The sequence below is a fragment of the Lissotriton helveticus genome, chromosome 7 (genome assembly GCF_964261635.1).
Source record: "Lissotriton helveticus chromosome 7, aLisHel1.1, whole genome shotgun sequence".
Taxonomy (NCBI): domain Eukaryota; kingdom Metazoa; phylum Chordata; class Amphibia; order Caudata; family Salamandridae; genus Lissotriton; species Lissotriton helveticus.
Window position 1 is genome coordinate 1,495,159,634 of NC_136068.1, and position 12,824 is coordinate 1,495,172,457.

The 12,824-nt window shown below is 44.8% G+C and overlaps 1 protein-coding gene and 1 long non-coding RNA gene across 4 annotated transcripts in view; one reads left to right on the forward strand and one right to left on the reverse strand.

Moving 5' to 3' along the window:
- Positions 1-357: 357 nt before the first annotated feature.
- On the reverse strand, positions 358-10,049 carry LOC144770419 (uncharacterized). Of its 2 annotated transcripts, none has more exons than XR_013598887.1 (3): positions 9,918-10,049; positions 4,655-4,856; positions 358-4,169 (listed from the first exon to the last, which is right to left on the reverse strand). It is a non-coding gene; the product is annotated as an uncharacterized LOC144770419 (long non-coding RNA). The 2 variants fall into 2 exon arrangements; XR_013598888.1 differs by having other exon boundaries at positions 4,655-4,853; positions 9,918-10,032.
- An 18-nt stretch (positions 10,050-10,067) lies between these two features.
- Positions 10,068-12,824, forward strand: part of LOC144770421 (C-Jun-amino-terminal kinase-interacting protein 4-like) — a 1,040,418-nt gene continuing 1,037,661 nt past the window's right edge. Inside the window, exon 1 of one of the 2 annotated variants that reach the window (XM_078654929.1) lies at positions 10,068-10,184. The gene's annotated coding sequence lies outside the window, so the exon portion shown is untranslated. The remainder of the gene's footprint in view (positions 10,185-12,824) is intronic. The other variant, XM_078654928.1, reaches the window with a different exon arrangement.

Below are 12,824 nucleotides of genomic sequence, written 5' to 3' on the forward strand. Positions count from 1 at the left end.
TGTGGATTATTCCTGGATGATCCTATGACAGCTTCAGGATGGCTATTGATTACATCAGACTGGCCCCATTATATTTTCAGAATGAGTGTTGATTACTCTAGGACAGAGGTCTTCAAACTTTTGTAGGTTGAGCCCCCCCAGCTGAATTTTTTTTAATGTCGGGCCCCCCCACCACCTGACAGAAATTTCTGAAATCTGGTACACTACATATTTGACCGCCACCCGCATATCCCGGCCATATCCGGCAAATAATCTTCAACACTATAAGAGTGTTTAGTAAACTACAGGTTTGTGAGTGAGTGTGGTTAAATGACAGAGGCTTATTACATAGCCCAAAACACAATTTTCCAAGATAAAATCAGTGCAAATTTCTTTTACTAGGATGCTTAGTTTTACACATGACATAGATTGATTATAACACTACCAACATTAATGTGACGGGTGTGCCTGTTTTTCGCCACAGAGACGGTTAATCTGTGGATGGATTTTCGCTACAGCCATCCACATCCAGTCTTGAACGGTACTTAGTCTTTAATACCGCAAGTGCTGAGACTTAAATAACAAAATGAGTAGAGCAGGTCAATCCAGAACACTAAGAAGCTCCAACTCACTCCTTACTCCTCCAAAATTGAAAAATAAAACCACCCAATACCGATCGTTTTCTGGCAACACGCACAGGATATGGAACGCTCTCCCTGGAGTCCTTAGATGCAACCCCTCCTTCTCCTGATTTAAAAGGGACCTGAAACTCCATCTCCTAAACAAATATTTATTTATTTATTATTACAATTTGTAAAGCGCATACATATGCCCGTGGGCGTCTTGGCGCTAAGATTTCACTTAGGGTCTCTGAAGGTGACAGCATGTTGCTGAATGGACTCCTTACTGGCTAAACAACCACGTCTTCAACAGTTTCCTCAAGTGGAGAAGGGATTGACTCGATCTAATTGTTAACGGGAGCGCATTCCAAAGTCTGGCTGCAGTCACCGTTATTATTTAAGTTGGTCATTAATACTTTCATGACCAACGTCAACTAACCTAGTCCTCCTTATCCGAGTTGTCTCCTCCCTATCTGGACATTCAAGAATAGTGGTGACCGGACTATGTCACTCTCACCTATTTCTTTTATTGCCCCCCCCCCCCCTCCGCTCCACTGCATATTTATCTACCATGCTGTATTTTGTTCTGTGGTTTGCTTTCTTACTGCCTACTATGTAATGTAATATCCTTCTGCTGTTTACTGTGTGTTTGTAAAGCGCTCTGATACCTACGGGTCAAGCTAGCGCTATATAAAACTTAAAAAATATAAATAAAATAAATAAACCCAATCTCACATAAATAGGACGACCTGAAAGGCAAAAGAGTTTTGATAGCAGTTGTGCTGTTTGTACAGATTCTGTGAGGATGAGGCACGCTTGCTTTACTTCCTGAAAATAAAATGTATTTGCTCTCTTGTGTTGTTATTTTGTCTGGACACAAGTGGCTGCCTAAGAGTGAATTGGTGATGCTCATTTGGATATAAGAGTTCTTGTAATAATGTAAAAATGAAAATCTCTTTGAACAGGAGAAGGTGCTGTGCTCCAGGTTTTTCTTGTCTATAATTGGGCACACAGAGATTGTTTCTCCCTTGCTCTGTTTCTACGGACCTTGCTGAAACCCCCAGAGAGGTTTCTTTACACTACTGCAGTATGGGCACATCATGTCCCATTGCAAATTTCTTTAAATTACCTTTCTCTGCATTGGTGTGCCAAGGTTTAAGAATGCTATGTGGGGCTTTTTCATAATTTCAGCATAATTGTGAGTATGAGTGACACCTTCTCACGAGCAAAATCAAGCAGTGAAGATGAGGGAAACATAAATATATGGACCATTTGAGCAAAGTGACTGTGCCAGTAAAAGCACATTTTCATAGCATACCAAGTCAGTCGAACAGTAGATCATGATTTACACTCTCTTCCTGCAATGGCGATCTGACCAATGTCACCTTAGCACAGTGAGTAACTGAATGTGTTGTAATCTGAGACACTGTACAACTGACACCCACTGACTGTAGGCTGGAGCCTGATCACGCGCGGCATAAAAGGAATTTGCTAATATTCTTTCTCTCTCTCTCGCGCTCTCTCGCTCTCTCTCTCTCTCTCGCTCCCTCTCTCTCGCTCCCTCTCTCTCTCTCGCTCTCTCTCTCGCTCTCTCGCTCCCTCTCTCTCTCGCTCTCTCTCTCTCTCGCTCCCTCTCTCTCGCTCCCTCCCTCCCTCTCTCTCTCGCTCCCTCTCTCTCTCTCTCTCGCTCCCTCTCTCTCTCGCTCCCTCTCTCTCTCGCTCCCTCTCTCTCTCGCTCCCTCTCTCTCTCGCTCCCTCTCTCTCTCGCTCCCTCTCTCTCTCTCTCGCTCCCTCTCTCTCTCGCTCCCTCTCTCTCTCGCTCCCTCTCTCTCTCGCTCCCTCTCTCTACCGCACAATACACCGAGGCTGAATAAATCAAATTACTATATTTAGGTCTAACAAGAAATATTTCAATATTTCCTGCCAAGTGACTTGGTGTGACCAGTGCTAATCAGCTCACTTTCATTAACTCCATGATGCATTCTGGGAGTTGTAGTGCAGACCGGGTCCGGATTAGTTGGTCGAACTGAAGACAACACATTGCTGATTTGTAAATGAAAAGTCCATGGCAGGCATGCATGTGAAATGGAGGGAGGGTGGAGGTCTGGAGAGCCACAGGCCCTTTCTAAATAGATTGGATTTAAATTACCTGCTGAATACGAGCGCTAGAGTTTGCTGATAACATTACGAGGGCGTACAGACATTCGCTTCAAGCTTCCCTCCCCTCTCCCACATCCATTTTACTTGATGCATCCAATTACATCGAGAAAAAAAATAACGTGTACAGAAACAGAATATTGCAGTTTCTGTTCACCATACCTTGCAAAATCGGGGTACCGAGAAGACCTTTACAAGGCTCCCAGATAAGAAACACTCCTCTGTTCCTGACAGGGCTTGCTGAAACCCCCAGGGAGGTTTCTTTGAATTACAAAAGAATGAGCACGTCGTGCTCCAGTGCAATGTATATTTAAAACTAACAGCTGGAGCCGTGAATTGCCCTCTCTCCCCTACCCCACCCTCCTCCCCCCACCCACCTCTTCCCGGACTTCTAAAACATCAAAAGAATGTTTTCAGCGAAAGAATATTTGCACGAACGCTGCAAATAAACTGGTGGTTAACTTTCAAACTTCCGACAGCAGCAGGAGAACATAAGTGTATCAGCAAAACAATTCTTCACATCGGAAGCAAAATGCAGATCTCAGTTCAAGATAACCTCGACAGGACAGGACAGCAACCAAAGGAAGTAAAAGGCAGTGGCAGTAGTGCAGAAACCCCACACTACCCAAAAAGTAAAAGAATTAATTAAGGAGCTTTATGCACCTGATTTTGCGGAACTTCCTGCCCTAAATGCTTTCTTCTTCATTAGTGTAACGTCAGTGATGATGTTACAAGTGCTGATTGGCTGCTGTGCATGAGTTAGCCAATCCAAAAGCCCCATGTGAAATGGGGAAAAAATGCAGAACGTAAACATACTTTCGAGCCGACTTGGGACATTTGAAAACAAAAGATGAGATTTTCAGGTGGAGTGCGCGCCCCCCCCTGAGATGATGGCGCGCCCCACAGTTTGAAGAAGTCTGCTCTAGGATGACGTGGTAAAAGGGAGGCATGGTTTTGCCCTTGATATTTGGATTTAAGCGGAGACTCCAAGACAAGTTCATTTTCACGGTCTGATGCATCATTTTTAGTTGTGGATTTTTGATGAAGGACACTAGCCATCCCTGCTAAAAGGGCCAGGTTGTCAAGTTTCTGCAAATTCATCCGTGATCTTGCATCACCAGGCTGAGAAGTTGTGCTTTCAGCATGAGCTTTGTTACCAACTCTTATATAATCCAGTCCACTCTGCTTGGCTTTTTTGTCCTTGCATCTTTCCTCTGCAATTTCTTCCTCTTGTAGTTCGCGTAACACCCTCTTAAGTCTACCAGCGCTTCCCCGATTGCCACAGTCCATTAACATCTGCGTTTTCTCCAGTGCCCTTTGAAGTAACACCTGTTTTAGACCCTCTGTTGTGCCAGAATAGCTTGCAATTATCTCTTGAAAAATATCCTGAATCATTAAGACACTGTTTCTTCACTAAAAAAAAAGAAAGGGAAAAAAATATATATTTACATATAAACTTCAAAACAGAAAAGAACACATTGACCACTTGCAATATATCTTCACGCTCTAGCCATAATATATAAATAAAGAGGTATTGATAATAAAGGACAAATGTACAATCTATCCATAACCAAGTAAGTAAGTTTTCCTTAATAGACAGTACACATTGTAAGCCTGAACTTGAACCTCCTGAAAAAAGTTGCCTAAATAAAATAGTTTATCCAAAAATGGCTGCCTTATAGTAGTGCCACAAGCTAAACGTTTCAGTCCTTTTCATAAGTGTTACATTTGTCTCTGGAGAGCAATCCAAGGCATATGTGGGGACAGGCATGTTCTTTTTCCTGTCCATTATTGGATTAATTAATCACAAATGTAGGTTTTTACTGAAACAGGTTGGTAATTTGTACCGTTATCCTGCAGTTGCAAACTTATTATAAAGGTTTACTTATTGTGCTTACCAGATGATTGGAACAGAATCATAGCTTTAAAATATCTCTCTTCGGTGATTGGCCGACCAGTTTCATCTACATTTTCGACCAGCCATTTACAAAGAACTTCCCCAGGATTGTCCAAAAGCAGGAAGTCACCATCTTTTCGAACACACACAGCATGATTGCGAGTGAAAAACAGGACGTTGAATGAAGCCATGATTATGTCCTGCTAGATATAAAAATCAGGAATTAGTTTGTATGTGGTTTAAGTTTCAAAGGTAAAATACAAAGCATATCAAACTGATTAACAGATTTAATTGGAGAAAAGCACCCCAAGAAGTACACTGACCTGGTGCAATTTCTATCTAATATGCCTAGATTTTGGACTACAAAGAAGTGTTTGGGCATGCACTGAAGGCCATTGAGGAAATTACCTAATAATCAACTTTATTTTTGGAGAGCCAGAGTGTATGCTTGGGTCTTGCTGCTCAGGACAAATAGTAATAGCATAGTAGAGGCATTATGAGAGAAATAGAAGAACTATCAATAAGTGAACTTTCACACTGGGGTTTGTGACGGGAAATCAAGTTACCTATCCCCACAGATGCATAGAGAGTCAGATGCCTGCTACCCTCTGCCCACCGGCACCCCCAACATGAAAGGACAAGCGTTAAAAATGCAATAGGTTTCACCTTTTATTAAGCTAAATATATTAGCTTTGCTAGTAGTATTGTACGTTAATTGTGCAATATGTAATGGCTTTATAAATGAAACAAAAGGCATTACAATGGCAAATACATAGAGCAAAAGCATTGGCATAGCCAATAGGTCTCCCCTCTGGGACCTTATAAGTGTTTTGCCAGAGGTGTTTGGAAGTTTGGTAAGAGATGCAATTTAATATAAAGGGATCCGATACCTCGTTGACACATGCAGTACCCGCAGTTCAAACGAGAAGAGGGCATGGGGAAACCTCTTATAGGATCTCAATCAATGGAGAAGGCACACGTTACTGCAACTTGTGCGTGCTTTCACCATATAAATATTTAACACATGATCCGAGGCAGTTGAATGCTAGAAGCGAGAAGGGAGAGAGCGCGCAAGGAGAGAGAGATATTGTGATTTATCTCAGGGCTCGATCCCTCTGCCTCAGTACTTTAGCAGTAGGTCAGGTTGTAACTGGATAATATATGGCTGGGATCGATAGTGGCAGATGTAACAAGACCTGCTTCATTTTTACAGAGATCTTAGCGGTCAAGGTAAATTAGCGCAAACAGGGAATACGTAATTGGCCCCATCTCAATAATATATACAAACGAGTTAAAAACATTGCATGCACATGGAACGAAACCAGAATGATAGCCTGTTTTGCGAAAGTAGATATTGCAAGATGTTGGAATGCATCAGACTACGTTTCCTAAATAGGGCGTAAACCTCAATCGCCACAGGCAACCAGGCCTCTCAATTACACAAATAGCAAACAAAATAAGGAACCAGCATTACAACTGCTAAGTTATTTGAAGCCTAAGGCAAGCCCGTCTGCGCCTGTCCGCGCACAGCCGGGCTAAGGGCCGGAACCCCTGCCGGAACTGGCTGCCTCTGTGGTAAACTATTCACGCCGGGATCTCCTTAGCCTTAGACCCCCCACTGACACAGCATGCAATTATATACATGATCTTGAAGGACCATACACTACCTGCACTCGCTGCCGCCCTGCCCAGCTCATACTCCCCAGCCGACCTGCTTTGCCCACAGCTCTTAAACTAGCCACTTTGAACTGTCGTTCTCTCCCCAGACACGCACTGCTAATTAACCATCTTATAGAGGATCATGAGCTTGATATCATGTTTCTCTCTGAAACATGGCTTACAGACCACTCGGACTCAGACGTCATTCTAGCTACTCCCCCAGGCTTCCTGGTGCAATCCCAGCCCCGCCCTTTGGGTAGAGGAGGAGGCTTGGCGATTATTCACCGTGACCACCTCACCTGCAGAATCAACGACGCCCATATCACGGACTCCGAAAGCCTCCAATTTACCATCTACGTAGGTCCGACCCACACACTAGCTGGACTCCTAATCTACCGTCCCCCCGGCCATACGAGCACTTTTGCTAGAGCACTCCTTGAGACTATTGCATCTCAAGCACACGCCACCCCCAACTTCTCCATACTAGGGGACCTTAACATCCATTTCGATGACCCCCTAGACATAGGAGCGGTCGACTTGATTGGAGAACTGGCGGCTTTTGGCCTCCACCTAACTAACTCCGGTGCTACGCACTCCAAAGGCCATCTGCTTGATCCAGTGTTCACGAATGACATCACTCTTCAAGTCACGGAGTCCCTTCCTCTCCCATGGACGGACCATTTCATGGTTCCTTTCTGCCTCCCAGGAGTCCCCAAGAAACTCCACAAACCCACCACCTATATTAAGGATAGAGCATGGGCTAGAATATCCACAAAGGATTGGGCCAGAATACTGAACTCATCTATCCCGACCCCCTCGGAAGACCCGACCACTGCGGACAGTAAATTCAGAGCATGGATTACCACTTCTCTAGACTCCATCCTCCCAATAAAAACCCGCGAGAATAAGAACGATAAACTAGGATCTGCCCCGTGGTACACTCCGGAACTCCGGACCCTCCGTAAACACTGTAAAAAAGCAGAACGGATATGGAGGAAAGACTGGCAGCACGCAAGCAAAGTTGCGTATCAGCAATCGGTGAGAACATACAAAGTTTCTCTGAAACTCGCCAAAGCCTCTCATTATGACACCAGGATTAAAAATGCTACTAACTCGGCTAGGGAATCCTATCTCATCGTTAAAGAGTTACTGAAAAAACCTGTTCCACCCTCGTCTAACACACCCCCGGTGGACAGAAGTAATGAGCTGGCCAACTACTTCAATGCTAAAATCGACCGCATCCTAACATCTTTGCCCCCTCTTAGCCTACCGAACAACATGAACACTGAGGATTCCACTAATTACTCAGAAAACAGTCTGTCTCCCCAGCTCACCTCCTTTAAAGCAGTAACAAGAGACGAGGTAGAATCCACTTTGATCAAAATGAAAAGCGGATCCCCTTTAGATCCCGCTCCGATCAGATTTCTCAAAACTGTAGCCCCAGTCGTAGTGCCCACAATTACGGAGCTCATAAACATATCACTCTCCCAAGGCTCGGTCCCCCCCAGCTGGAAAAGTGCAATCATTAAAGCACTTCTAAAGAAACCCCAACTTGACCCCACAGACATGGCGAACTACCGACCCATTTCACTCCTCCCCTGTATCAGCAAGGTGGCCGAGAAATTGGTCAATGGCCAACTGTCACGGTACTTAGAAGCCAATAACATCCTACGGCAGTCCCAGACGGGTTTCCGCCCAGGTCATGGCACGGACTCCGCTCTCCTCGCCGTCATCGAGGAGGCGAGATGCATCCTGGATTCAGGAGGATCAGTGGCAGTGATCCTCCTGGATTTAAGCGCAGCCTTCGACACAGTTAACCATTGTGTCCTTCTTCATCGGCTAGCTGCGGCAGGGATTGCAAGTTCGGCGCTCAATTGGATAGAGTCTTTCCTCTCAGGGCGCTCGTTCCAGGTGTGGGATGGCAACTTCCACTCTGCCACCCTCCCCCTCACGAGCGGGGTCCCCCAGGGGTCCTCATTAAGCCCAACTTTATTCAATGCTTACATGGCTCCCCTTGAGGATGTGGTCACCCCCTTCGGGATTAAAATAGTAAGCTACGCAGACGACACCCAACTAGTCGTCTCACTTTCCCAACTGGACAAACACCCTGACAATCTACAAAACTGCCTTAAAAATATTCACACCTGGATGTGTGAATCAGCACTAAAATTAAACGGGTCAAAGACCGAGGTCATGTTGCTGGGCAAGCAGTGGTCCACCATCCCTCCTTCGGTTTGGCCAGCCGTCTTCGGGGAAATCCCCACCTCGAAACAGGAAATTAAAACCCTAGGAGTATGGCTAGAGCCCGAGCTGTCGATGAAGTCTCAAGCTACCAAGACAGCGGGGACCTGCTTTGGTCTAATGCGCTCCATCCGGAAGATCCTCCCACTACTCCCGCCCCTATCCAGGAAACTCCTAGTCCAGGGCCTGGTGCTCGCACGGCTGGACTATTGCAACATGATATACCTCGGAGCTCCAGAAGCTACCCTGTCCAAACTCCAGCGAACGCAGAATGCAGCCGACCGGCTACTTTGGAATCTCCCCTCCAGAGTATCAGCCAGGCCAGCAATCCAGGCTCTTCACTGGCTTCCAATCCGCCAAAGGGTCGATTTCAAGACCCTCTGCACTGCGCACAAGCTGCTTAATGGTTCCGGCCCAAATATCCTAAGATACCTGGTTACTCCTTACAAAGTCCCCAGGTCGCTCCGGTCGGAGAAGGAGAACCTGGCCATTGTCCCTAGATATAGGAAGACACGTACGGGAGGCCGCCGCTTCTCGATCAATGCATCCACGAGATGGAACGCTCTTCCCCGTACCCTTCGACTGGAATCTAATCACTTGATGTTCAGGAAGCAATTGAAAACGAGGTTGTTCCCTAAATAAAAAAAAAATCCCCCCCTCTGCCCTCAGGTTCGCCTTCAAGATTACAGCGCGGGGATGCCCTCGGGTCACCAGGCGCTTTACAAATTGCTAAAATAAATAAAAATAAATAAATGTATCCTTATGCTTTGAAACGCATCCATGAAAACTGCCAATGTTTTAGTAATTACAAGTTGCAAGGACACAAGTAATGCTCAACAATATACAATATTCACATAAATAAATGTGTTTAGCCTTCTTTGAATGACAACTTTTCAGTAGATCGAAAACTGTTCCATTTGGTCGAGAATACACGCAGGTGCACTTGGAACCAACATGGGACCTACAATATACGGGCAGTAATTTATTTTACCTTACGGCGAAGAACTTGCTGTAAAACACATTTTTTAGGCTTTTTGCAATTTTCCACAACTTACACAGGCACGCACTACGTCACACATACACAAAAATACACATGCTCAAACACAAAAAGGTGCATATTAAACAAGCAGGCAGGCTGATACAGACAAACATCAAACACACATAATACACACACATTGCAACGCAGGCCTTCATTTTAACACGTACGAAGCATACACATGCAGGGAGCTGTGTCTGAATTTGCCCCCTTAATGAAAACTCGTGCTTTCCGAAAAATGAGGAAGCTGGTCTGGTACGGAAATTGAGCAGCTGGGACCGAGAGCGGAGGATCGATGCTGCTCTTTTTTAACAGCTGCAGCACTTACCTGAGTATACGCTGGAATCGACGAAGGAAGTGGAGTTGGAAAAATAAAGAGACCGATGCCAATCCATCTGTCCCTTTAATGGCCATTGCACTCACGGCAGTCTTCGTTCTTGCCGCAGAACAAGACGTCACTTCCGGCGCTCCCGGATGTGCGTAGGCTTTTGCAGAGGAATCCACCGGCTTCCGGTATTTGAAAAGGTGAGAGAGCTGCTCTCCATTGAGGATCTGCGGTTCGAGTCCCAGCCATCCGGCAGACTGATGGTTTACAGTAGGTGATTTTGGCATTGTGTTGGAGGCAGCTGTGCTTTTTAAAAATGTATTTTAGTATTGTGATGGAGTGAATTCGGCAGTCACCATGACGACAAAGCTTGTTTTCCTTTGCAAGACCTATTCCTCGGGCCATGGAGCAGGTCTGTCCGCAGTTGTTTAAAGAGTCTAACATTCGGATTCCACTAAACTATTGTGTTCATGGAAATACTCTAAGAAGGAAGTGCAGCCTGGGGGTACAGAAAGTATCATATCACAGCAGCGCCTCCCGGCATTCCGCATTCATAAAAGGTTTGGGGGTTTGTAGGGCTTTTGGATTTTAAGGCGTACATGGTAATTTTAGGGTTGAGGGTGGGTTTGTGTTTTGGGGGGCCAGGTGTAATTTAAGGGTTTAGAGCATTTTTGGGTTTGGGGTGCGAGGGTTAATTTTAGGGTTTAGGGTGTGTTTGGGTTTTAGGGTCCAAGGGTTAATATTAGGGTTTAGGGTGTGTTTGGTGTGCAAGGGTTAATTTGTGGGTTCAGGGTGTGTTTGGGTTTTGGTGTGCAAGGGTTAATTTGGGGGTTCAGGGTGTGTTTGGGTTTTGGGGTGCCAGGGTTAATTTTAGGGTTTAGGGTGTGTTTGGGTTTTAGGGTACAAGGGTTAATATTAGGGCTTGGGGTGTGTTTGGGTTTGGTGTGCAAGGGTTAATTTGGGGGTTCAGGGTGTGTTGGGGTTTTGGGGTGCCAGGGTTAATTTTAGGGTTTATGGTGTGTTTGGGTTTGGGGTGCAAGGGTTAATTTGGGGGTTCAGGGTGTGTTTGGGTTTTGGGGTGCCAGGGTTAATATTGGGGTTCAGGGTGTGTTTGGGTTTTGGGGTGCAAGGGTTAATATTGGGGTTCAGGGTGTGTTTGGATTTTGGGGTGCAAGGGCTAATTGGGGGTTCAGGGTGTGTTTGGGTTTTGGGGCTCCCAGCTGCAGGAGGTCAGACGTTTATCTGCAATTCATTGTGCAATCATCCAACAGTTTGCATTTTTCTGGAAAACTGAAACCAAAGTGGTGGACGTGCTCTTTAACCGCATCCATGCGGTGCATTTTCCCGCTGTGCGCTGGGAAATTGAAAAACCCATTATTCAGGACGAGCTCACCTTGTCATGAGTGTACCAGAGGTACAACTCATTACGAGCTGAGCTCGTCATGAGCATCGAAGGGGTTAAATAGACAAACAATTCCTGTTAAAATCACCAGACGCAAAAACATCTTATTGAAAACACAATAGTACCTTTGAAGTATTCAGATGCTTATTTTCAAATCACCCCAAAGTCATCAGGAACAATGTCATCTTGTAAAGTTATCGGAGAGTCATTTACAAGTCATCCTCAGATCATCAGGAATAATGACACCTTCTGAAGTCAGCAGATACTAATTTTCAAGTCATCCTTTAATCATCACGAATAATGACACCTACTAAAGTCATCAGATACTCATTTTCAAGTCATCCTCAAATCATCAGGCTGAGCTTCTGAAGCTTGCTGATGACTTCAAGAGCTTGATGATGTCTGATGACGTGTAAATGACTTCTAAGGTAGTTGGATGATCATCCAATGACTCTGGGATGGCTGCTCAAGTAATCCTGTTTGACCTGGGCGAAGACGAAGTTACGTAGTTCGTGGTGCTTTGAAGGTGTGAAGGTAGGACGTCCTGCGAAGATATGAAAGAAATGCGTGTGAGAGACAGGCGCCAGAGAGTCGGGGAGAAGACTTGGTACTAAGGGACTGGGAGAACTCAAATAGACAGAAAAGGGGAAATCGGCTTTAATGTGGCAGATGGGTTGCGGAGACTGAATGAACCCTAAATCAGTAAGAATCAGGAGGGGCAGAAAGTTTGCCTTGTCGGGAAACTTGTGGATTCCAATAGACAGAATTGCAATCTGGAATGGTAAAAAGTACGTGTCGGAATTAGATTTATTTTCTGGGCTATTAAGGTTCTCCTGGCCAATTGCCGGTGGTCATTGGTTAGGGATAATCTTGTTATTCAGGGATGATTATGTTTGCCAGTGTTGAGCCATGGCTACATTGAGAGGTTCAAATCTCGAATCCTCCATGTGCGATGAAATCGCCTTGTCGATAATCACAAAATAATCAAGATGTACTCCAGTGTATTTGGAATTTATTGCAACTGGTATTCAAATCATATTACGTCATATGATGAACCGTTTATAATTGATACATTTGGATCCAAAGATGGATGGGATCCATATTAATAACAAAGTTCCAACATAGTAGAATCCGTAAACTCAATAACATATGCATCCCCAATGCATTTCGAGCACAGGCTCTTCTTCAGGGGGAGAATTGTATAAGAAAACCGAAATGACGTCATTTATTGAGTTACGTTATTGAGTTTACGGATTCTACTATGTTGGAACTTTGTTATTAATATGGATTCCATCCATCTCTGGATCCAAATGTATCAATTATAAACGGTTTATCATATGACGTAATATGATTTGAATACCAGTTGCAATAAATTCCAAATACACCGGAGTACATCTTGATTATTTTGTGATTATCGACAAAGCGATTTCATCGCACATGGAGGATTAGAGATTTTAACCTTACACTGCGTAAGGTTCACTTTCCAGGTTCTCGGTGCAGCACCTCAC